Source organism: Protopterus annectens, chromosome 5.part1 (assembly GCF_019279795.1).
Source record: "Protopterus annectens isolate FY-2018-M chromosome 5.part1, PAN1.0, whole genome shotgun sequence".
Classification (NCBI taxonomy): Eukaryota; Metazoa; Chordata; order Ceratodontiformes; family Protopteridae; genus Protopterus; species Protopterus annectens.
Genome location: NC_056736.1, coordinates 553,815,256 through 553,842,081, shown reverse-complemented (window position 1 = coordinate 553,842,081; position 26,826 = coordinate 553,815,256). Strand labels below are relative to the sequence as shown.

Here is a 26,826-nt window from a genome sequence, read left to right as displayed (position 1 = left end):
CAGAAACATGAACCAAATCCTGCAACTCTTTACACTCAATACCTTCCGCCAGAGCATCTACCTTAGACTTCAATTGTGAAAGGAGATAATTTTGGTATTTCAACATGTGAAACTGGCAATTCAAAGCCCTCATGGCTAAAGTGGAAGAAGTATACACCTTTTTCCCCCATCTATCCAAAGCCCTTGCCTCTTTATCAGAAGGAACAGGATTTTTAACAACAGAAGCCGTAACCCCTTTAGGGCCCTGAGAAACAGTTTCTGGGTCTGCCCTAGGACTCTTAAAAAGATACTTATGAGCTTCAGGCACTCTATAATAGCTGTCCGGTTTAACTGGGGCAGGAGGCAAAGAATCAGGGTTCAGGAAGCCTCTGCAAAACATCCTCTACCACATCCAGAACAGGAGGAATAGCTAAAGGCCTATGCTGGGGTAGAAACAAAAATTCCTAAGCATTTTCCTACAATCACAGAAATCTTGACCTTCCCTTTTAAAAGGCTCCCTCATGGAATGAAGAGTCTCTGAAAAGAAAAATCCTCAGGAGGAGAAGCCAAGGTGTAGAGTCATCTACATCAGAATCAGAATAAGGAGGATACTCCTGCAAGTCTTCAGCGAAGACTCAGGAGCCTCCGAACACTGCTCAAAACTCTCAAGCTCAGGTTCCACCCTAGGCCTCTTATCAGGGGGGGGTAAAGAACCTCTAATCATAGTAATCAAATCTTCTGCCATTTTAAGCATATGTTTCTTAGGCAGAGACCCTGAAGAACTAGGGGAGACCCCACTGAAGTTAACCCTGGCCGGCCTCGAGAAGGAGCCTTGGAAACAGAAGGGGAGGGCCTAACCACCTTAGGAAGGGGGAGAACAGCTACCTGAGAAGCCCCTTCAGCCTGGCCTACCTCCTGAGAGGACACATCTTGTAACAGTAAAGTCTCTCCCTGAGAATCCAAAGGAACTTCTGGTAGAACCACCGGCTCCACCGAGCCCTCTAAAGAACCGACATCCGGGACAGACGGTTCTTCTACCCTAGGCTTCGCTGCTTTGTCTTTGCGCTTTTTAGACGAAGCGGGCGTCGGAGCATCCGACGGCATGTTGTAATTACAACGCTTCCCAAAAACTAACCTGGCACAATCTAATCTTCTCTTAATAGTGCGTTTGTTAAATCTAGCACAAGAGCGACAGCCAACAACATCGTGCTCAGGCCCTAAGCAAGGTATACACAATGTATGGTAATCTCTATGAGGTATCTGTTTCCCACAATAAATACAGTTATTCACTTTTTCTGACATCCGGTTAAATACTGAGGGAAGAAAAAAACAAAATATTCCCCAACGGGGTACTTAGCCAACTTTGATTCGGTCTGAAACTCCGACTTCAGAAAATTTCAGAACGCCAACCTGCACTCGCAATACTGCTTCTGCATCGGACCATGCGGCAAAAAAGACTGAGGATATGACGTCGGTCATGCGCATTTGTACCCTGACGTCCTGATGTCAGACAAATGCGCCTTGACCGACGTCAGCCTTATACTTTGGTATTCGGGCCGACTGGGACAGCGGACTACCCAAGTGTTAGGACTGCAGCAATGTGAGATGAAGAACATCTATGCGGTCTGTCTCCGTCCTTATCTTTGCATTTTTTCGGAATGTCGGTAGTCGGGTGGCTTACCGAAGCCATTTCTGGATAATTGAACAGAGTCCCAAAGTATTTAGATGCGAAAATGAACCGATGACGAATAGTACGAGGTTTGAATAAGACACAAACCAGACAGCGAGGTACGTCGTGGTCTGGGCCTAGGCAAGGAATGCAGTACAAATGAAAATCTTTATGAGATATTTGCTTTCCACAAGAAATACAATTGTTAACTTTTACTGATATCAGTTTAGAGCAAGAATAAGGATCCCCAACGGGGTACCGCTTAGTTGAAGACTTCGGATCTGAAACTCGAAAACAAAAATTTCAGGAGTCAGCCGACTGGCACTTGCAAACTGCTTTTGCTTCAGGCACCACACGGCAAGAAAGACCAATGTAATGGCATCGGCTGCATGCTTTACACCCCTGACTACCTGACGTCATGGAAGATGAGACAGCAGCCAACACAGGACCCAAGACTTTGATAATCAGGCTGACTGAGGGCTACCTGCAAGCAGATATCCCAAATGTGATGACTGCAACAGTGAAACACGAAGAGCATCTGAACCACAGTAAGAATTATCTTAACTGTAGACAGTGCTGTGGCATACAGGGATAAAGTCATGATTGTACCACAGGTGACACAGGTTCGATTAGTGTCTCAGGCATCTAAGCAGCTGGCACAGGACAACGGGCAAGCATTTCCTGGAGCAGGAGGAAGAAGGGCATGCACCAAGTATGCAACACAGTTGTATTGCCTTGGTGGAGGGCAGGAGAAAAGTACAGTTGTATTGCCTTGGTGGAGGGCAGGAGTAAAGTACAGTTGTGCACACTTACCATAAATTTAGATGTTCGAGTGTATTCACTGTTGCAGTCATTACACTTGGGTTATCCTGCTGGCAGGCTACCCTCAGTCGGCCTGAATTCCAAAGTCTAGGTCTGGCGTCAGTTGCTGTCGCCTCTTCCCTGACGTCAGTGCGCCAGGGGTATAAAAGATGCAGCTGACGCCATTTTCTTCCGTTTTTCTTGCCCCAGATGTCAGGTGCCCACAAAAGGGTAGGCTAAAAATATGCCAATAAAACATGCATGCACCAAAATATATAATACCCTCATCTACAAGGAAATACACCACATAGGTTGTATAGATTAGAGAAGTGTAGATAAGTTCCAACAAAGAGATGGGGGATGGTGGGTGGGTAACCTGGACTGCAACAGTGAATACACTCGAACATCTACATTTATGGTAAGTGTACACAACTGTACTATGTTCTTCATGTTTCACTGTTGCAGTCATTACACTTGGGTTGAATCCCAAAGCTATGGTTGGGAGGCTGGAGCTAAACAGCATTAGGAGCGGCTATGAGGCCCTGCAGAACTGCAGTGGCAAAACCTGCCCTGGATTTAGAGTACAGTGGTAAATGATAAAGCTTTGGTTCTGTTCAAGCAGAAGTGTAGCGGTCTGTTTATGTCCAAAGAATGCAGAATTCTCTCCCCCTTATTCTGTGGGTTTGGATAAAAAGTAGGCAGATGAATAGTTTGCTTAAGGGCCACACTGGACACTACCTTAGGCATAAATGGCGGCGCCTGTAGCACTGAGACTCGTCTTGCAGAGGTTATTGCTAGGAGCAGAGCTGTTTTTCAAGATAAAAACTTTAGATCAGCTGTAGCAGCTGGCTGAAAAGGGGGCAGAGTGAGTTTTTCCAAAACATAATTGAGGTCCCATGCAGGTATTGGTGTTCTCCTTGGAGGCCTTAAGGTTTTGGCTCCTCTGAGGTATTGCCTTAACAAAGAATGAGAAAAGATTGGTGGGTCTGTACTGTAATGAGCTGAAATAGCAGAGGCATGAATTTTAATTGATAAAAAGGATAGGCCTTTGTCCAACATCTCAGTTAAGTATTGCAACATCTGAGGAATATTTGGTACTGCTGTGTCAATTCCTTGCGCCTGGTTCCAGGCACAGAATCTCTTCCATTTTCCAGCATAACATTTTCTAGCACTAGGCCTCCTGGCCTCCAAAATGACATCCATCACCGCTTTAGTGAGATGTGTCTTTTGTATGACTACATTATCTGCCATGCTGCCAGATTTAAGGTCTTGAGTTGGCTTTGCAGGACCCAATTGTTTTGTTGGGACAGTAGATAAGGTACTTGAGGTAAGGTCCAGGCTGGGCATTGAGACAAGTTCCTTAGGATTGGATACCAGTACTGGCGGGGCCAGTCTGGGGCAATCAGTATAATTTTTGGCTTCTCTTGTCTGACCTTTAGGAGTACCTTGGGGAGGAGAGGCAGTGGAGGAAAGGCATATACTGCTAAGTTTTTCCAGCTGAAAGATAGGACATCCACTTTCCATGCTTGTCTGTGATAAGTCCTTGTGCAGAATCTCTTTAGTTGGCACTTGTGAGGAGAGGCAAATAGGTCTATGTCCGGGCATCCCCATTTTCTTGTTATCATGTTGAAGACTTGTGGATTCAATTTCCACTCATGGGGATCCATGAGGTTTCTGCTTAGTTCGTCTGCCAGAGTATTTATCTTTCCTGGCAGGAATTGTGCCTGCAGATATACTTGGTAAGTCAATGCTGTGTCCCACAAAGTCATGGCTAGTCTGCAGAGGGGGTAAGAATGAGTGCCTCTCTGCTTGTTTATATACCACATGACCGTGGTATTGTCTGTCTTTATCAGTAGTTGTCTCGGATGAAGTAGGTCCTTGAAGGCTGTCAGGGCATTCTGAACAGCTAGCATCTCTTTTTGATTGATATGCAGATGCATTTGGTTGGCGGACCATGTGCCTTGAATACATCTTCCTGCCACGTGGGCCCCCCAGGCATAATCTGATGCATCCGTTGTCAATGTCTGCCTGGCTGGGGGTAAGGTGAATGGCTGCCCCTTGTTCTGGTGACAGGCCTTCGCCCACCATTGAAACTCCTGTTGCAGGCAGGGAATGAGAGTAATTATTGTTCCAGGCTGTGGCAATGCTGAGTCCAAACACTTTTTAGGTACCACTGAAGTTTCCTTATATGCAGTCTTGCATATGGAATTAGTAGAATGCAGGATACCATGAAGCCCAAAGCCTGCAGTATTTTTTATTGCAGATAACTGGGCCTTTGTTGCCAACAGTTTGAAATAGGTAGTCAGTTGCCTTTGTTTGTCTGGCGTGAGATAAGCCATCTGGGCAGTTGTATTTAAGCTTGCACCCAGGAATATCATCTCTTGAGAGGGTACTAGTTTTGATTTCTGTTCGTTGACTGTGCATTCTAGGCATGGTAGTAATCTCTTTACAAACGCCAGATGCTGTAGTAGAATGTCCTTGTTCTCTGCTTGTATGAGGCAATCGTCCAAGTAAGGATATATTTGTATTCTTCTTTGTCTGCAGAATGCAATTACTGGTGCCAGGCACTTTGTGAAGACCCTGGGTGCAGTAGATAAGCCAAAGGGCAGTGTAGAGAACTGGTAGTGCATTGAGCCAGCTTCGAGTCTGAGTTATCTTCTGCATGTTTGTCTGATTGGGACATGCAGGTATGTCTCTTTTAGGTCTAAAGTCACAAGCCAAGCCTTCTTGCCCAGCATGGGCAGAAGCTGCTGTAAAGTCAACATTTTGAATTTTGGTATATCCAGATACGTGTTTAGAATAGATAGGTCCAGTATTGGTCTCCAGGCTTTGTCCTTTCTGGGTACCAAGAACAGTCGAATAAAATCCTTGTCCCTGCTCTTGCTCTGGTACTTGTTGAATGGCCCTCATGTCCATGAGGGATGAGACTTGTTTTTGTGCCTCTGCCCATTGGTTTTTTGGTAGGTCTGGCCAACCGTTTGTCCTTGGCAGGGTATGAAAGTGAAACTTGTAGCCCTGTGACACTATGTCTAAGACCCATTTGTCCTGGGTTATTATGTGCCAATGTTGAGAAAAAAGTGCTAGTTTTCCCCCTAAAGGTGCTGCCAGAAATAAGTGCTTGGCACAGATAGGGGGAAGTCATTGGGACTGTTTCCTGTAAGGCTGTGATTTGTCTTCTCCACTTTTGGAGGTAGAAGCACCCCATTGTTTAGACCTGTATGAACCTTGGGGCTGGGATCTGCCCCTTGGGCGTCTGTATCGGCCCCTTTGTGGTCTGTCTGACACTAGAAAGGACCAATTCTGTGTAGGCCAGTGTCTGCTAAATCTTGGAGGCTGTACCTGTAAGAAATCCTTGACTGTTTGCATAGATTTAGCTTTGTCCTCCATTTTATTTAACACCTCTTCTGCTTTAACACCAAAGTATCATGCTGTAATGGAGCATCTAATAATTTTGCTTTAACGTTAATCTGGCAGAGTTTGTTCCTTTAACCAAGCATGGCTCCTAATGACAGAACCCGTGACAGCAGCCCTGCAGGAGGCCTCCAAAGAATCAAAATCACATTGCAAAGTATGCTTTCCAACTTGCTTAGCTGCATGCAATAAATCCTGCATTTCTTTGTTTTCTGCACATTCAGAATTTATCAGCATTTTCTGTTTAAGCAGTGACATAACATATTGCTGATATGAAACTGGCAATTTAAAGCCCTTATAGCCAAGGTAGCAGAAGTGTAAATCTTTTTTCCCCATCTGTCCAGAGCCCTAGAATCCCTGTCAGAGGGGGTAGGGTTTTTTGCAGTGGAAGCCTTGACACCCTTTGGGGCCCTGAGAGATGGCTTCAGGGTCAGCAGCAGGGTTTTTGAAAAGGAATTTATGAGTGTCAGGGACCCTGTAGTACCTGTCCGGCTTGACAGCAGCTGGAGGTAAGGAGTCAGGGGTCAGACTGGACTCTGAAAATACATCTACAATGTCTAACACAGGTGGAACAGCTAGGGGCCTGTGTTGTGGGAGTAAAAGGAAGTCTCTGAGCCTTTTCTTAGATTCTGAATAATCTTGGCTCTCCCAGTGGAAATATTCCCTCATGGTATGTAAGGTTTCCCCAAAACAGTAATCCTCAGGAGGAGAGGCTAAAGGGATAGATTCTTCAGCATCAGAATTCTCAGAGGAAGGAAGAGAGTATTCCTGATTAGAATGGAAACCTGATCTGAAGATTCATATTCTGTCTCTTGCCTAGGCCTTTTATCAGGAGGGGGATGGGAACACCTGATCAAAGTAATTAAATCTTCGGCCATTTTGAGCATCTGTTTTTTAGGCATGGAGGCCTGACCATGAGGCTGTTGTACTTGTTTCTTTGTCTTTAAAGGTGCTTTTGTCTTTGCCTTTGTAGCTGGAGTTGCTTTAATGAATAATTGAGTAGGTCTGAAAACACCCTCAGAAGCCCATGCCTGCTCAGTGGCCATCTGAGGGAATTGTTTCTGAAGGTCCAATACCCTGAGCTTCTAGCGGCCTAGTCGACTCCAAGTGGGAGTCTGTAGCAGCCTGCGAGCCTAAAGTAGCGGGCATCAGGGGCTGCGAAAGCGCCTCACTGAGAACCGGCGGACCGGCGACTGGCTTAGAGGAAGCCTTGTCATCGGTTTTGGACCTTGGATGCCTGTCCTTTTCTTTGCGTTTCTTGTGAATTCCGGTAATCGGATGGCTATCCGACGGCATACTGTAATTAAATCTTCTGCCAAAATAGTGAAATGCAAAATCGTACTGACGCTTAATAGTGCGTTGGTTAAATCTAGCACAAAACCGACAGCTAGCAACGTTGTGATCTGGGCCTAAGCAAGGAATACAGTAAGAGTGAAAGTCCTTATGAGGTATTTGCTTCCCACAAGAAATACAATTATTAACTTTTTCTGACATCGGTCTGGAGCAAGAAAAAAGTTTTCCCCAATGGGGTACTTAGCTTTTAATGAAGACTTGGGATCTGAAATTTGAACACGAAAATCTCAGGAGTTGGCCGACCGGCACTTGCAAACTGCTTCTGCTTCGGGCACCGCGCGGCAAGAAAGACTGAAGAAAATGGCATCGGCTGCATCTTTTATACTCCTGGCGCACTGACGTCAGGGAAGAAGCAACAGCAACCGATGCCGGACCTAGACTTTGGAATTCCGGCCGACTGAGGGTAGCCTGCCAGCAGGATAACCCAACTGTAATAACTGCAACAGTGAAACACGAAGAACATCTGCAAAAGGTTTCCGGAGGAAGAGTAGGATGGCTTCACTCCGGTTTAATTTCTCCAAGTCTTTGGGGTTTCTAGTACCATGATGGGAATGGGCCCCATTCCTAAGTCAAAGGAGTATTAAAGTTCATGAAATTCGTTTTGCTTCAGTATTTGACATTAGCCAAAAGTGCTTTTTGCAGCACCCGCAATGTGCCCAGAACTGACTCCTCATGTAATTCATATGGTTACATGTATCGTAGACTATCTAAATAAGACTGTAAATTCTGAGACCCGTTGTTCCTACTATTGCAACTGTCTGGGTATCCTTCTTTCACGCTGCCCTCATTTTAGCCTGCAAATCCTGGTATTTTATGACTTAGGGTCTCTCTGTAGGAAGACGCTCTACCCAATGTATACCCAAACCATAAGCATTACTAATTACTAATGTATGTGCAGGATAGAGAAATTACTTAGAAAAACTCTGGGCTTTAGTATGATAGAGATCCAGGATGCCATGATCTCCTCCCTGACTCAGATCCTTATCAGAGAAAGTCCATGTGAGACCAAAACAGGCAGGTACACCTTACAAATGAAGAGGCACTGGGTCTGCTGCTGTTCACATGACCCCACACCAGTTACACTGACAGTTAATCACAAAAGTACTTACTTCATTACTTCATTTTTTGAAATGACACAATGGCACATGGGATGCTGTTACATCTAGTGAGGCAGCAAAATAAAACATTTGATGACTGGAGGTAAGTGAAATGTTAGATATTTTGAAGGTACAGAGGTTCTGACAGTTTGAGCACAGAGGTCCTGAAAGGATATTTTCAGAAAGGGAGGAGAACTCAAAGCTGCTCAATGTCAAGTTAGCCAGGTGGCCTACAGGGATAAAACCCAGACTATGATCTAGGCAACCCAGGGTCATTTAGCCCAGGTGAGGGACTGTGATGGAAGGGAGCATGGGCAGTGTCTATCCTGGGGAAGGGTAGAAGATGGTTTCCCAGCCATCTTTGCCTGCTGCTACTATGATGCAAAATGTAGGTGTCACACACCACTGAAAACTAAAGCTGATCCAGGAGAGACATACATTGCAGTTGCCCAAGCTGGTGATAGTAGTTCCAATACCTCACAAGTGAGGAAGCTTGCATGTGTGGATTCGTGGGTCCTTATGTAGTCCCTTTGGTGATGCAGGTGTTTGTGTGTCATCATCTGTAAATAAAGCTAATTTTTCTTGATTACCATATTAGTTATAACTCTGAATGTGTGAGCCCCTTAATCTCTTCGCTAATGGCTCTAAAGCAAATAAAATTATAGGACGACATCCCTACAAGGTTCCTTTGTTCAAACACAGCTTGTCAGAGAGGAACTGTCACACTAATTTTTGCCTGAGATGCTTCATATATTCTCCTTAATCACACTATTTCATCAGGGAATGCAGCTACCATTGTCCTACTCATAAAATCCTAGCAAACTATCAAATGCTTTCACTGCATCAAGACCCACTAAAACAGAGGCATTTTCTTACACACTGCTTTACTTCTGGATCACCATTATTCTATCAAAGTTGTCACCTCTTCTCCACAAAACTACATTGATTCACATATATCAATTCTGGCAACACTTTATACTGACTAAGAGAATGGCAAAACAAACGCTTCATAATACCGATTTAACATTGAAATGGGTTGATACAAAGCTTAGCCTGAAAGATTTTTATACTCTTTTCAAGTAATACAGTCACTACAGCTTTCTTCCACGATGTTGGTACTCCCCACCTTAAAATATTGTTAAGCAAAATCTTCGAGTTTTACCACTTTCTTCCCTTCTAACTTCCAAGGGAATACTGCCTATTCCTGGATACTTCTCCAATGCTTTATACACCCCCCCCCTTTTTTTTTTTTTAAATATCTTGTCTCTGTCTAACTTGGCTATTAAGCCTCATTTTCCTGTAACCTTGGCAAAATTAAATCTTCCATAAATATTTTAATTTGTGCTTTTTTGGTTTTCACATTCCTCACCTTTATACACATTATGATAAGATTTTTGAAATGTCGGTACCTTTATAAATTGTTTGGTTGTTTTTCTTGTCACAAGCCTTCTTAAGTTTGGCAACAACCCTTTCTATTTTCAGTTGCCAAACTCACTGTGGTAAAAGTTCTGGAGCTCAGAAGTTGCAAGTATTTTTGATAACATTTCTAAACTCATGTACACTATCCAAATACTCCACTATTTTTCCTTTAGTACTCTACAGTTTCTCATCTTCTTCTGCAAGATTCCCCTTCTGTAATACTTTAATCCTTGTTAACCCCTCTAAATAATTCTTATTACTTCCTTACCATGTCTCTTTTTCCTCTTATTCCTACCATATTTTAAACTCTACTTTCATTTTATCCCACTCACTAGCTATACCTTTTTTTTAAATATCTCTTCCCCAATGACTCTCAATGTTAGTAAAAAAAAACAAAAAAAAACAAAAACAAAACTATGTATTCATTAAACGCGACTTTAAAAACAATCATGAAAGTGTCATTCTCTCATATTTACTTCACTGTTATGCATCTTTACCCTAGTTTATACTGGCGAATGATCTGAAATGGTTATTGGAGGCGTGCCAAAAATTATTCATTCAACTGAATTTACATCTTCCATACCAAATTTTCTCCCATATTTTTCCTTCTAGGTCCCCCAGGTACATACTACTGGAAAAGAGGTTCCAGCTCCCATCCATAAATATTCCCTGCTAAAAGTTTAATTTCACCCAAAATTCTCATACTGCATAACTGTAGTTTTAAGTGCACTAGTGTAATCCTTCTCCTTTGCCAGTAACTCTTACTATCACATCTACCATTATCATTTTTTTGTTCCTCTATCACTATTTGAGTCCTTCTTACAATCACCATTACTCTAATTTAAATTAAATTTGAATTAAAACAACGTATTTATGCACATAGATATGATATCAATAAGTTATCATACAATAATGCTCTATATAGACACACAGCACAACATCCTGGGCATAAATTTAAATTTATTGTGTTGGAGCAAGTATTACCATCACCTAGAAGAGGACCTTGGAAAATCATATTAGAGTCAAAAGAATACTGGTGGCAGGTATATCTAAATGCCACCAAAATGCCTGGACTTAATGATTCCATTTCCATTGCTAGTATTTTAAAATTAAAGGCTATAAATAGATAATAGTTCAAGCAGTGTTTTTTAATATATTTTTTTACATAATTATATATGTACATAATATACATTTCATTCTATATTAATTTATTTTGTAATAATTTATATTAAAGATTTTTTTGTATTGCATTAATACATATACAAAATATGCAATGAATTTTGACAGTTGTCATAACTTTTGAAATGTACATATTATAGTAATCAGCGTTTTTTTAATGTAATTAATCAATTAGTGATTAAATTTATGCTATAAATAGATGCATTTTAGAATTTGAAGTTGTCTGAAGAAGGCTGGAATTACGCAGCCGAAAGCGCTTACCAAATAAAATTCTTTTCATTTTTATACATCACCGGCTGTCCGCTTGATTGCTTTTGTGCTTCTGGACTTTGAGACTTCTTTTTGTTGATGGTGTAACCCCAGTGAGGATAGACGTTTCTTTACAAATGCCAGGTGTTGTAATAGCAAGTCCTGGCTTTCTGCCTGAATCAGACAATCGTCCAGGTATGGGTAAATTTGAATATTTCTCTGCCTGCAAAATGCAATGGCTGGAGCTAGAAACTTTGGCTTATCTACTGCGCCCAGGGTGTTAACAAAAGGGAAGTGCAGAGAACTGAAAGTGCATGGAGCCCGCCCTGAAATGTCGGTATTGTCTGCAGGATTCTGTTATTGGGATGTGCAGGTAAGCTTCCTTTAAGATTAGGGTTGCCAGCCAGGCATCCTTAGCTAGCATAGGAAGAAGCTGTTGAAGTTAGCATTTTGAATTTTGGCACCACCAGAAAGGTGTTGAGAATGGAGAGGTCCAGGATAGGACGCCAAGAGTTTTCTTTTCTGGGTACCAGAAACAGTCTTGAATAAGAACATTGTCCCCTTAGTTCTGCTGGGACAGGTTGAATAGCCCTGATACTGAGAAGGGAGAGAACCTGCTGTTGGGCCTCTGCCCACTGATTTGGGGGGACGTCTGGCCAACCATTTGGGGTTGGTGGTGTGTGGAAGTGGAGTCTGTACTCTTGGGAAACTATGTTCAAAACCCATTTGTCCTGGGTAATGAGTTCACAGTTTCTTGCATGCAGGGCGAGCTTTCCTCCTAAGGGAGCAAGTAGTTGAGCAGGGCTTGGAAGGGTTAAGGTTAAGTCATTGTGCTATTTTTCCATAGGGGGGTGGCTTACTACTCCCTGCTTTGGAAGTGGGAGCACCCCACTGCTTAGATCTGTGCGTTGCCCGAGACTGAAGTCTTGGTGGTCTGCTGTTCCTGGGTTTGGACTGAGAAGGCCTGGAAGGGACTGGAAAGGACCAGTTCTTTGAAGGCCAATGCCTACTGAATCTGGGAGGCTGTACTTGTAGAAAATCTTTAACAGTTTGCATAGATTTAGCTTTTTCCTCCATCTTTTTGAGGACTTCCTCTGCTTTGTTGCCAAAAAGGCGGTCTTGGTTTAAGGGTGCATCCAGTAATTTAGCTTTAAAATGATCTGGCAGGTTTTGTTCCTTAAGCCAAGCATGCCATCTAAATACAGACCCAGTGACATCAGCCCTGCAAGATGCTTCTAAAGCATCAAAACCACATTGCAAAGTATGTTTACCAACTTGTTCTGCAGAATGCATTACATCTTGCAAATCTTTGTGTTCAGCACAGTCAGGAATCAACATAATTTTCTGTTTAAGTAGTCTCATAATATGCTGCTGATACTTTAACATATGAAACTGGCAATTTAGAGCCCTAATGGCAAAGTAGCAGAAGTGTAAACCTTCTTACCCCATCTGTCCAAGGCTCTAGAATCTGTATCAGAGGGGGTAGGGTTTTTGGTAGCAGTAGCCTTAATGCCCTTTGGTCCTTGGGAAATGGTCTCTGGATCCACAGTAGAATTCTTAAAGAGGAACTTGTGAGAGTCCGGTACTCTGTAGTACCTGTCAGGTTTTCTGGGAGCTGGAGGTAAAGTGTCTGGGGTAGGTTAGATTCCAAGAAAACATCATCTACAATAGCCAGAACAGGAGGGATAGCTAGAGGCCTGTGTTGCGGCAGGAGTAAGAATTCCCTAAGTCTCTTTTTGGACTCAGAACAGTCCTGGCTTTCCCAGCGGAAATGATCCTTAAGGGTATGCAAAGTTTCACCAAAAGAAAAATCTTCTGGAGGAGAAGCAGAGGGAATGGAATCCTCTGCATCAGAATCCTCATAAGTAGATAAGGGCAAATCCTGGTAATTAAAAAGAGCAGAGATATCAGATTCCTGATCAGAAGAATCAGAAAGAAAATCAGTTCTAGGACTCTTAGAAGGGGAAGGCTGGCTTCTCCTAATTAAGGTAAGGTCTTCAGCCATTCTAAGTATTTGTTTTTGAGGCATATGGGCCTGAGTCATCGATTTTCTAGGCGTAGTGCGAGTTTTAGGCCTGAGGAATTTGGTACTTCTAGTTGTAAACGATGCCGTCAGTTTAATATGAAAGTCTGTAGGCCTGAATACACCCTCAGTAGCCGGTGCCTGCACAGTGGCTCTGGACCCATCCAAGGTAGACATCCACAGGTTCCATAGTTGAAAAAGCATCTCGTGGCATTCCGGACTCCGAATGGGTCTCAGTAGAGGCCTGCGAATCTGTAGTAGTGGGTAACAGGGGCTGTGAAAGCGCCTCACTGAGTACGGGCGGACTGGCGACTAGCTTAATGGAAGCGTAGTCGGCAGTTTTGGACTTATGCGATCTGTCTCTGTCTTTATCCTTACTTTTTTGGGAAGATCGGTAGTCGGATGGCTTAATGAAGCCATTTCGGAGTACAGAGCTCTAGAACAAAAGTATTTAACTACAAAAATAGCCCGACGACGAATAGTTCGTGTGGTGAACAATGCACAAAACAGACAGTGAGGGACGTTGTGGTCTGGACCTAAACAGGTGACACAGTAAGAATGAAAATCTCTATGAGGTATTTGCTTTCCAAAGACAAGATAATTGTTAATTTTTTCTGACATCGGTTAGAGCAAGAAAAAAGGATCCCCAAGAGGATAATTATCTTTTTTTAAGACTTCGGGTCTGAAACTCGAAAATGGAAATTTCAGGAGTCGGCCAACTGGCACTTGTGAACTGCTTCTGCTTCGGGCTCCGCATGGCAAGAAAGACTGATGTAATGGCGTTGGCTGCCTGTTTTATACCCCTGATGTCATGGAAGAAGCAACAGCATCAGACGCAGAAATCCGAAGACTCTGGTATTCAGGCTGGCTGAGGGCTACCTGCAGGCAGATAACCCAAATGTGATGACTGCAACAGTGAAACACGAAGAACATCCTTTTATAGCAGTCTAGCAATATGATCAAAACGGCAGGCCGAGACGTCGTGGTCTGGGCCTAAGCAAGGTATACAGAAAGAGTGGAAATCCTTATGCGGTATTTGCTTCCCACATGAAATGCAATTATTAACTTTGTCTGACATCGGTCTGAGGCAAGAAAAGTTTCAACGGGTACTTAGCTTTCAAGAAGACTTCGGCTGAAATATTTTCGTAAATCTCAGGAGCTGGCCGACCGGCACTTGCGAACTGCTTCTGCTTCGGGCACCGCATGGCAAGAAAGACTGAAGAAGATGGCGTCGGCTGCCTCTTTTATACCCCTGCCGCACTGACGTCAGGGAAGAAGCGACGACAACCGACGCCGGACCTAGACTTTGGAATTCGAACGACCGAGAACCCGCCTGACGGCAGGATAACCCATCTGTAATGACTGCAGCTGTATGCACGATGAACATCAGCATCAGACGCAGAAATCCGAAGACTCTGGTATTCAGGCTGGCTGAGGGCTATCTGCAGGCAGATAACCCAAATGTGATGACTGCAACAGTGAAACACGAAGAACATCCTTTTATAGCAGTCTAGCAATATGATCATCTTTTTTCTCCCAAGAGTGTGTTCTGTTAACTTGCCTTTCACAGCGTCAGGAGAGGAATCTGACCTAGCCATGACCATGTCAATGGCCTTAACATACAATGTTTTCCCAATGGGTGACAAAATCTGTAAAACGTAAGGGCCAGGTATTGATATCTGAACAACCCCTTTTATCAAAATGAAGGAGAAGATCGCATATCATCTGTATAAACCCTCCCAGATATACTGTTAAGGCACCTAATGAGTCCGTCAATGCATTTGAAATTAACATTATGAGCAGTAAGTTCTTTGAGAAACTAGTAGTGAAATACTGAACCAAATGCTTTATTGAGCTTGACAGGGGTGGCCCAAGTAAAATATGCCTTTATGTGCTGCTAAATAAATTGTACTAATTAGAGAGAGAATTTCTCCATGACCTTTTCCAGAATGATGCTGGGGATAATGAAGGTTGCAACAGTAGACAGTATAGTAGCTATTGTCATCTTTAAGCATCTGTTTAGCAAGCAGAGTATAGTGACAGGACAGACTGCACTAGTGGACGGTTCGGGGACTGGAATAACTACTGAGCATTCCCAAGTGTTCAAGATGTTTGTGGGGCTGTAGAAATGAACATGCTCCATGTTTTCAGGAATTTATGGTCAAGGTCATCTATGCCTTGGGGGCAACGGAAGGGAACAAGTTTTAACATCTTGTTAGGGTCTTAAATAGTGATGGACACTAAGGCAGTACTAACAAGTCAGTAACTGTGGAATATGAGATGCAGAAAGTATGGAGGCAATCATGGGTTTTATGAAGCTCTGCTTGGATGTCAGTTTCATTTATTTGATATCTAAAAAGATCTGAAATTAGCTTACTGTCTTTTAGGAGTGGCATTATGTTGGGTCAGGGTTGCCACCTTAACATATTGTCATCTACTGACAAATAAGCCACAACTGTGTGATATAAATGTACCCCTTGCCTTGGCAGCTACACCCTTTTTAACAAGTCACACACACAAATCATCAATTTCAAATACCATATACAGTGACTATAGGGCCAAGCTCAGAAGAAATGTGGTGGTGAAGGATCCACTGTTTTACTTTTCAACTGGCACACCCCTTAGTGGCCCCTATTATCTCCCCATTCTGGTCTACCCACAACATCCAGATTATTTATTTAGTTTTATCATTTATCGGATTCTTCAACTACTACTTACAGCCTTTCAATGCATCCTAACTGGTCAACACTGCACCTGTAATAACTGTGGAGGAAAAAAATGTAATCGAGTCATATGGTTTGGGATGCACTAAGGTAAATTTTCCATGTTTTTCTCAACCTTTCGATCCAACAGCAGCCTGGACAAAAACATGACTAAGGAGAAAAATGTTTTTCTTTACTTTTTATATAAATAAGAAATAAATGTGTTCAAAGCTTAATATTCAAAATGGACAAAGCAGAGCAACAAACTGAGAAATATTTACCTATAAACTGAAGTAGAAATGCTCGTCAGGACAGAAATCATTAGCTAGAATTAGTGACTGCTTGCCCATCCACCAAAGGGATAAATCACTTTGTGTGCATCACACTGGTATAAGACAGGACTAAAAGTGAAAGAATACATGATTACATTCACATACTTAAAGTTGATGCTGCTTTGTTCATGGGTGATTACTAGGCTAACGACCACAAGGGCCTTTTTAAGCCTAGCCATGCATCCCAAAGCTCTGGCAAGCTCTGATACCCTTGATAAGTGCAAGCAGGGTCCTGGGAGACTAACCATTTACAGGCTGCCTTTGTCCATTAGAGACATAGGTGTCAAAGCAGTGATGAATCTCCTTTTCTCAATCTAACTGTCCAAGTTGCACTTCAATTGGGTTAGGGAGGAGCTCTGCTTCATATGGATGGACAGCCTGTTCTATAGATGGGGGTAGTCTCTGGGATACATACCTGTCCCGCCGGCAGATCCTATTTATATCACAGGCAAGGTTTAAAGTCTTTAATTCTGGTGCTGTTTGTTTTGTGGATATGCAGGAGGTCCATCAAAGTGGGGTCTGACAATGTCCTGTATGCCAGGCAGAGATCTCCTCTCAAAAGCCTGTAGGAGACAGAATACAGGGATAGGGCCTTGAGGCAGTTTGCATAGGACATTTTACTTGCACCCTGTATTCTTTTAGTGAGGAACCTCTGTGGATGTTACAGTTGTTGGATATGCCTGGTTAGGTACATACCCAAAGGGGGCACTGTACTCAATGATAGGTCTGATGAATGCCGAATACAGGGGAACAATGACTTCCTCGGACTTGGACACCATACCTTTGTTTATAAGTTGCGCAGCATATCATGATTTCCTCACTACTGTAGACACGTGATGGTCAAAGGCTAGATTTACTTATCTGTGTGTGTCCCTAAGTCCCTGACTACTGGGTCAACTTTAAGTGGTGTGTTGTCAATATGATAGTTACCAGGAATGGATGACTTCCCAAAGGATACTATTATGTATTTCTAGGCATTTTGTTTTAGTCCATAGCTCTGGCACCAGTTGTTTGTCTCAGCCTCTCCTGTAGAAGATTTGTGTCAGTGTGGGATTCAATGACAGCTCCTAATTTGCAATCTGCAAATTTAGTCAGTCAGAGAGCACTGACATTGGCCTTAACTTCTGAGAAGTAAATGCCAAAAAGGAGTGGTCCAATAACTGATCCCTGAAGGGCTCCACTTGTGACTGGCCTCCACTTGTGACTGGCCTCATTGTACAGGTGGATTCCCCAATTCTAACTTCCTGGGTCCTGTCTGTGAGCCAGCTGGCTATCCACCAGGTGACATACGAGTTTGTACCCAACCTAGAGTTTGTCAACAATGCCTAAGTGGGATACTGTGTCAAATGCCTTGGCCAGGTCAAGGTAGGCAGTGTGAACCATTTTTCCCTCATCCATTGCTTTGGTTACCTTCTCAAAGAAGTCCACCAGGTTCAGTAGACCTTATCTGCCCCTTGACGAAACCAAACTGGGTTGGGTCCAGTGTCTGGAGTTTTACTATATCTTTCCTGATCATATCCATGATAATTCTTTCCATGGCTTCACATACAAGACTAGTGAGACTATGGATCTGTAGTTGGCCCACCTTTATGCAGAGAGATGACTGTTGCCATTCTCCATTCATGAAGCCTGTTTGGAGGCTACAGTTAAAAAGTAATTCCAGAAACCCTGATATGTCATGTTTCATGCTACTTGGAAAAATCCCGAGATATTGTACTGGGTTCACTGATGCAGTGTTCGTGGTGTTAGAGCATTAAGGACCCATTCCTTATGGCAGTAGGGGGAGTTATATTTTATGGTATTTCCTGTGGTAAGGTTGAGAGGGAGAGAGGGGTAAAGTTGGAGCTGAATTTATTATCCAGGAGGTTTGCTACATCTTGTGGCGCAGTATAGGTGGCTCCATTTACAACCATGTATTGCCTTTGAGGTTGTGGACATGGCTAAAGAATGCTTTGTGGTTAACCTTGGGCTGGGAGTCCAAACATCTCAAATTTAGCTTTGGTAGACTATTTGTCATACGAGTTGTTTGTTAGTCTGATGAGAGTGCTTTTATCCTGCTGGGTGCTGCACCTCCTAATTTCTGCCAGGATATTCTTTTTTCTGTTATACATCCTATTGATTTTGTGATTCCACCAGTTTTTTTTTTTTTTAATTACTTCTGTACGTCTTCCTGGTGGGTACAGCTGCCTCTATGCAGGTATTAACATGGTTGTACAGGGTTTCAGTGAATAGTTCTGCATAGGCAGCAGTGTTCTCACGGTTTATGGGAGCTTGAGATTTTGCCAGGTTATCACTTAATAGCAGGAGGTTAGTCTTAGAGTAGTTCCTGAATATTCCAGGTTTAGCTGGGTTCCAGGTTTTATTTTTACTTCAAAGCAGACCACTTCGTGTTCTGACCTTACCAGGGTAGACATTACAGTAGGGGGGTTTGCATCACTCTCCCATATTAGTGAGGACCAGATCAAGTATGGTTGCACCCCTTGTGGGTGTACTGACTATCTGGTCTAAGCAGTTTGTGTTAACAAAATCCAGGAATCTCTGAGCATGTACATTTTGTGTCATACAGGATTCCCATTTAATACATACACCTAAAAGGCAGACATCTTGTGTGTACCCCTCTAATGTCAGATGGGAATGCAAGTGAATGGAATACAATGCACCAATACATTTGAACTTGTTATTGGATTATAAATACACACACACACACACACACATATATGCCCTCCATACCCATATCCCCAAAAGATAACCATCTGAGCGCATCTGAGTGTCAAGTATTACAACTTGTTGCTCCTGGACAGTACATGGTCCTTAAATAAGTTACACACACCTGAGGCCTGACTGCACAGAAAGTTAAAGAAATTATCACCACCCAGTCCCAAGCCCCCACACACACACACACACACACACACACACACAATCTATAGTGCCCATCTGTGACTACCTTAAAGCAACTTTGATTTCAGACTAGGAGTTCAGGGTAGAAATCTCTAACTGTGTGCTAAAATCCAGTTATGCTGTCAAGGGTGTGGGGACTGTTAGGCCTCTAGAAGCTTTGATGGGGGTAGATGTTCTATACTGTATTTTTTACCTTATTTTTGAAAGGCAATGACTTTCTGCTGTTTTTTCTACTACCCATATTTACAAATTTATATGCCAATATTGCACTGGTGTCTAACAACCAGGGTTGCCAGACGTCCCTATTTGGGCGGGACTGTCCTGAGATCAGCAGCCTGATCCAGAGTCCCGCACTGCCGGTTTAAATCTGGGGCAGTCTCCGCTTTTTTTTTTTTGATTGGCCCGTATACCAGCATACGGGCCAATCAAAAATCACTAAACACGGAGCTTCTTGTGTTTAATGCGGAAGTTCCGCATTAAACACAAGAAGCTCCATGGTTAGCGATTTTTGATTGGCCCGTATACGGGCCAATCAAAACATCGCAAAGCAGAGCTACTTCTGTTTAATGCGGAACTGCGATGTTCCGCATTAAACAGAAGTATCTCCGTGTTTAGCGATTTTTGATTGGCCTGTATACCGGCCAATCAAAACATCGCAAAACAGAGCTACTACTGTTTAATGCGGAACTGCGATGTTTCTCATTAAACAGAAGTAGCTCTGTGTTGAGCTACTTCTGTTTAATGCGGAACTGTGGAAAGACCTTTTTTTTTTAAACTCTTCACTTGCAGTGAAAGACCTTTTTTTTTTTTAGACTTTGTCCCTACCTGGCCAGTCGAAAATCTGGCAACCAGTCGAAAATCTGGCAACACTGGTAACAACAGCAATCAGTAATAATTTTTGGCAGACAAACATGCACACATACTGACACTATCCCTGACAAGTCAGTTCTATCACAAGTGGCAGAAACATACATACACACACAAGTATGCTTGTTAGCAAAAAAATTGGAGGAACGCCAAATGACCTCAGTATGTCTTTGCAGATACAGAGAAAACAGTAACACCTGAACAACCCACACAAACAGGGAGATATGCAGACTGCACAGAGAAATCAACAAGACAAACAAGTGCTGTAAAGATGGCTACATTCTACTACACCACTGCCAATGATCAGGTGCTTTTTGCTCAGACCACTAAAAGCAGCTACCTATTGTGTGCAATACTGACATTTGACTGTGATGGAAAGAGAAACAAATTATAGTAAAGTTGTTGCTTTTAAAATACACTACAACACATACATGAACAAGTATAAACCAAAGCAAGAATTGTTTTTACACTGATTTCAGCAAATAGAATACACAGTGCGGTTTTACTTATACCACACCAAATCACTTGCTGTTTAACAGTATGAAACAGCAGAGGTGAGCCACTTAGATGTCCTGTGTACCCACCAACTGCTACCTCTGTGTGTGTGTACACCTCAGATAAATTGAGAGAAAAACATAGCCACAATAAATGTTTCAAAAAGATATTTAACATGACATTTCTAAAAAGTAATGTTACACACGCACAGTAATAGAAAAAAAAATTCCTTGCAGTACACGTGTTAATTTTTCACTCCAATATTACATGAAATGCTACATTCCTGCCTTCCCTTAAATTTCATTCCTCCTCCTGAACATTATGCTGCACGTACTGTTCCCACAAATTTCATTTATTTCTATCTGATGTGCTCCTTCCCTTTTTCTAAGGATCCCCACCTTTAGTTCTTTCATCTCCTTTACAATATTCAGTAAGACTAATGTGTTTTGAACTTGGTCATGACAGCATAGTCATTTTTATCCAAATATAGCTCCCCTTACACCCAGCTGTATCTGTGTACCTCTCAAATGCCCAACTATTTTATTTTAGTTCTTTAAACTAGATTATAAAGGCCACAGTAATTAAACTCCACTCCATTTTACACAAACACAGATGTTATCCCAGTCCTGTCTGCAAAGCCATCCACAGCCCACAGCCCATATACAGCTCTTATACTGTAAGCTACAGAATCCAGAAAAATCCGAAAATAATGGGTATTAAGATAAAAAAATCACAAGGAACAAACTTTACACTTTGTTCTTGTATACTAAAACGTTGCTAGCTTAACACGTTTTTCAACATGTATTTCTAAAGGCTATAAAGCCTGAAAGTCAAATATCTAACTTTGTGACTGCAACCGAACAATTGCCAGAAAGCTGCCAACAGACCAAAAATTATGAGGAAAAGCAGGATCATTATATGACACCAGCTATTATACTTCTTAATTTCTTTACCCAAGAATTCTAGCAAAGTAAAACAGTTATGGGGGAAACAGGGGCCCCACAATCAGAGAAAATTTTAAAATACTACTCTACAATTGACCGTCGTCCTAGCTTTGCATAAACATACACTTTCTGATATACAACTAGTATGAAAAGTCAGAAATTGACAAACTGCAATCTTTAGTAATTTACTGGAAAAATCAAACATTTAATGAGGGGACAGGGCAAAATCAACATTAAAAAATACACTTGCCTCATATTACTGCTGATAACACTCTACTGAAGAATAAAACTCTCTTACCAACAAAGTTAAACAACTGGCAGTTACAATAAACCATAAACTTTTTATGAAAAAAGTAGCAAAAAAAGTAAACACCAGGAGGCTTTGCATCTGTCTATTACATTTTGAACTCTTTTTTGTATTTTCCCTATTGGTTGTTCTTCAGTCTGACGTTAAGACCTCACACCCAATCTGTAACAGGAAGAGGAGAAAGCAAGTAAGGAAGGTTAGCACTCCTCTACAGCTAACACTACTGACCCCTGGGAAACACAATCACTTAAGAAGTGCTTCAAAAGCTTCTGCAGCTGGATCATGAACCTGCACTACCAGAGAACTAAACAAGGTGCTTCATTTCTGCACAATATGAAAAAAAGGAAACAAACAGCAAGTTTAAATGTTGAGGGGTGTACAGAGGTTCATAGGTTGGTACTAGGCTATCAGCCCTAGGGCCTATACAAGCCTAGCCATAACAATTCCCTGGCTATTTCTTCCCACATTATTTACTTTCCTGAACCCCTGTCTAGCAGGGCGACTGACGTGATCCCTGGGGTGAATTTCCTTTCTCCCATCCAATCGTCAAGGTTCCTCTTGAAGAGGTCCAAAGAGGCACTCTGCTTGACATGTATGGGCAATCTATTCCAGAGTCTGGGGAGTCTCTGGGTCAGGAACCTATCCCTCCAGCATGTTTTGTTTATTGTGATGACAAGGTTTAGATCCCTGGAGCATGTAGCTCTGAGTGATTGGGATTTCTTTAAGTGTAGCATGTCCAACAGCTCTGGGTTTGACATGGCCTTGTATGTTAAGCAGAGATCGCCTCTGAGTAGACGATATGCGACAGAGTATAGCTGGAGTTTTTTAAGGCGGTCAGCGTAGGGCATCTGCTTTAGGCCTGTGATTCTTTTAGTGAGGTATTTCTGAGGCCTTTCCAGTTGTTGCAGATGTCTTGAGAGGTACATACCAAATGGGGCGTTGTATTCTATAATGGGTCTAATGAGGGATGAGTACAGTGGGACAATGACCTCCTTTTTTCTGGATGAAAAGCCCTTCGTGATGAAGTGTGCCACATAGAAGGATTTCCTGACTGTTGTGGCGATGTGGTTATCGAAGGTGAGACCACTGTTCACCTGTGTCCCTAAGTCTCTTATCACACTTTCTGTGTTTAATGTACTGCCACCTATGTGGTAATTCATGGATACATGTTTTTTCCCAAAGGGGATAACAATACATTTCTTGGCAATGAGCTTGAGCCCATGGCTCTGGCACCAAGCATCTGTTTCTGTAAGGCCCTTTTGTAGAGTATCCACATCATTTGGGGATTCAATAATGGCTCCCGGTTTGCAGTCATCTGCAGAATTTGTTAGCCAGAGTCCCTTAGTGTTGACCTGTACTTCAGAGAAGTAGATGCCAAACAAGAGCGGCCCCAGGACTGAACCCTGAGGTACTCCACTTGTCACTTGTCTGGAGCTGGATTTGGAGTCGGCTACTTTTACAGTGTGGGTTCTATCAGTAAGCCATTTAGCAACCCACTGGGTGACATAGGGATTAATGCCCAACTTAGTAAGTTTATCTATGATTCCAGAGTGGGGGATGGTGTCAAAGGCCTTGGCAAGGGCTAGATAGGCTGTGTGGACCACCTTACCCTTGTCCATGGCTCTGGAGACTGATTCAAAGAAGTCAATCAGGTTCAGGTAACTGAATTAATTTCTCTCTCCACAAGTTTTTTTTGGGGTTTTTTTTGGAAGATCAGTGGTTGGATTTAACAACGGAGATGGCTTTAGCTTAAAAGCACATGTATTAAGCCTCGTCATGAAGTCTGATGCAGATCCCCAGTTAACTGTTTTGTAAGAAGCTTTATATGTTGACAGGCTTTACACTCCTTTGTCAAAAAAAAGTTTTCTGACAATGGTGAAGTGGGTTGGTCTGGGTTTAATGTATTTTCTTTGGCTGGAAAGTAGTTATTTTGGAAGACAGATAATATGCTAAGGAATGCTACAACAGCATCACTGTATTTGCTTTGAATAAATAGTGACCAGTTTATTGTGGGCCAAAAGTTGTGCCATTTTCAAACTTTTATGCAACATTCTAATCATTATGGTTTTGCCAGGCATTTTTGGAGTTTTAGCATAAAGAGGCAAGGACAGGACAATGACCACTCATTAATGGATTCTGTATTCAGGGGGGTGGGAGTCCATTTGTACAGGGAGTGGGCATCCTGAATGGGATGTCTGGAGCTTTGACAAACATGTAATACATGCCTTGTGAGGCATTGTCTTATAACAGATAGTGCTTTGTTAGACGCACTGTGCATTAATGCCCCCTAAAGTTATGTCATTATGGTCACTATTGTTGTAGGAGATTGAGTCAACAGGGTCTTCAAGGATCCTGAAGGAAGCTGGGGAGGGGTTGGGGGGAATAAAAAGCCACACAAATTATCTTCAGGTGTCTCCAAACTACACTCACTCAGTATCCAGTTTTTTATTTTTGTTTGCAAGTTCGAGAGGACAATTTATCTTAATGTCAGTAAGAAGCAGTGTCCTGGCCCCTACTTTTTTGCCCAGTTGGCAGCAACTAGTTAAGTGATACTTTTAAGTTAAAGAGTAGGAGTGAGTTAATTATAAACAGGGTTTCTGCGATATCAGCCATCTCTGGATTTAAACACCAAGCCACAACTCAAATGTAACAGCTTTTTGAAGGAGGCTGAATACAATGAGTACAGTCACTATTAGCCTCTCAAAGGATTTGCTCTTTAGAATGACAGTAATCAAGGGGGTGAGTATAAGTGTGAAGGAGTCCAAGAGTAGGTGTGTTACTGAGCACTGTGAATTCTGCGGCTGTTAAAAGGGAAAAGGCTAGTGAATCTTGAATTGTGTTATGTAAGTGTTTAGTATGAGAGTAGTTTGGAGAAATTTCCTGAAGCCTTTTTTCAGTGGAGACTGTTCGTTATTTTGTGGCAATGTTGGTGATGTATTTGGGCAGAAAACGGATAAAACAGTAAGCATAACAGGTGGTAGACACCAGCAATTCACAATGTGATGAGGACAGCACTGTTATGCTGCCTGCATGTCTTACTACTGGCACTTTGTAAAATGACTAAAGTACACTGTGGATTAAATGCCACTGTGCATTTCCTCTCACATCATTTCTTATATAGTCGGGCGATTATTTAATAAAAGCCTCAAACTTTTTAATAAGCAATCACACAAATTTGCTATATACCTTAGTGACACCACCATAAGATAGTGGGGGAATGTGCCTATAGCCTGTGGAGTTTAATGCACATGTCCTTAAACACGCGTGTGATGCATCCATTGAAGTGTACGGATGTAAGCCTACACTGAAGTCACAAAAGCCAGACGTGAACAGACATTGGCATAGACAAAATGTATATTTTATTCAGGATACAGTAAAAAGCTGGGAAAGGAGTATCACAAAAGAACTTGAAGAAAATGCATTTCAGCAATATCTGCACTGCATGAATGATGCAAAAGATAAATGCTTGAACTACAGTCGGACACTAAGCTAGCAGCAATAGTGAAATCTTCCATTTGAATTTACAGCAGCCAGCAGACTAGCAGCATAGTGGCGAGTCCTACATAATGATGCCACCAACTTGCTGAACAGAAAGGATATTAAGGAGAAAGACAACACGTCCTTAAATGTATGCCTCCATGACTACATGATTTGAGGGTCTGTTGGTAGCCATCACACTATCTAGAAGATACTACAACTGTGCTGCTCATTAATCAATTAGTGGACACTTCACCCATGAAAAATACCCTTTTACCCTGAGTTATTTAGTTTCACTCCTCCCAGAAGGCACATAACCTACTTGTCACACTGAGTCTTTGCTGACACAGTCAAATGTAAACCTCAGCATCAACAGGCCAGCCTTCTCCATAACATTTACCAGGCAATGCAGCTAAGTTTCAAATGCCATAAGTTTATCAGACATAATAAAATTATTTCACAGACGGTTATCTAGACATAATACAAGCCCTGCGTCATGTACGACTGTATGATCAAGGCTAATATCACTATCTGTGGCAAAATAAAGCCTCTGCCAGTGCACATAACTACATAAACATGAACATTTATGAAAGACAAAGTTTAAGAAATTGGGGGGTAATCTCTAATACAGATGTGTGCTTTCTGTTGTATAGCATCAATGAAGTCCGCGGAGTGCTTTATGTCACTTTAGAAACAGTCAGAAAAGTAAATTGTTAAACTTACTGATGAACCAAAACATTTTCCTAGTATATTTATGCAGGTGGAAGCTAGGATTTATGTTTGCATAAAACACTGCAATGTGCTTAACTTTGCTCACCTCCAGAAAAATTTGAGAACCTAAAAGATGATTTAAGCAATCAAAGATAGCCATGCATATGGAGATGTTTAAACAAAAAGTGTCAAGTTTGAAGTTTATATGCATTAAAGACTAGCTACATTACTCTGTACCGTTACTTTATAATGTAATGCATGGGCATTTTTAAAAGCAAGACTACTTTTGCTGGTCTGACTATACAGACACTGAAAAAAGGAACAATGCAAGGTGACTGATGCTAAGAAAACATATCTAAGCACTTATCTTTTTAGGATACAGTCCCTTCCAGACTGACTAGAGTCTACTTAAGCATTTAGGAAGATGGATTCAGTTTCTTGATCCACTTGTTAAGCAAGAAAAAAAATAATAAAAGAAAAAGAAAATTTGGTGCAGTGTCACAATAATCCTCTAAAAACTGAAATACCAAAAAAAAAAATAAATAAATAAAAATAAATAAAGTACACTCAGTGCTGTTCCAAAAGGAGTACAGCATTTTTTGAAAATTAGTATGTGCCTTTTCACATTTCATTTAATATTTTCCTGTTTTATTCATTGCTTACCAGCTAGCCTGCTAAAGATTTAGTGCCCTTCACCGTCCATAGCACGACTAGCATGGTCTGTTAATTACTGCAGCAGACCAGTAAGAGTGGTTTCTATCCTGTTACCAAACAGATGCCATTTTTCTGATAAATACTTTGGGCCTGCAAGCAAACTGTGCTTGCATGGTGTATTTGTACTTGTATATTATCTTTCACCATCTGTTTATGTACCCTATTATATAACTTGTAAATACCTCTTCATTCATCCAGG

General features: G+C 42.0%; 1 protein-coding gene across 2 annotated transcripts in view; it reads right to left on the bottom strand.

Annotated features, from left to right (window-relative positions):
• RCBTB2 (RCC1 and BTB domain containing protein 2) overlaps positions 1-26,826 on the bottom strand; it is a 1,132,258-nt gene that overhangs the window by 759,806 nt on the left and 345,626 nt on the right. The window lies entirely within an intron of this gene.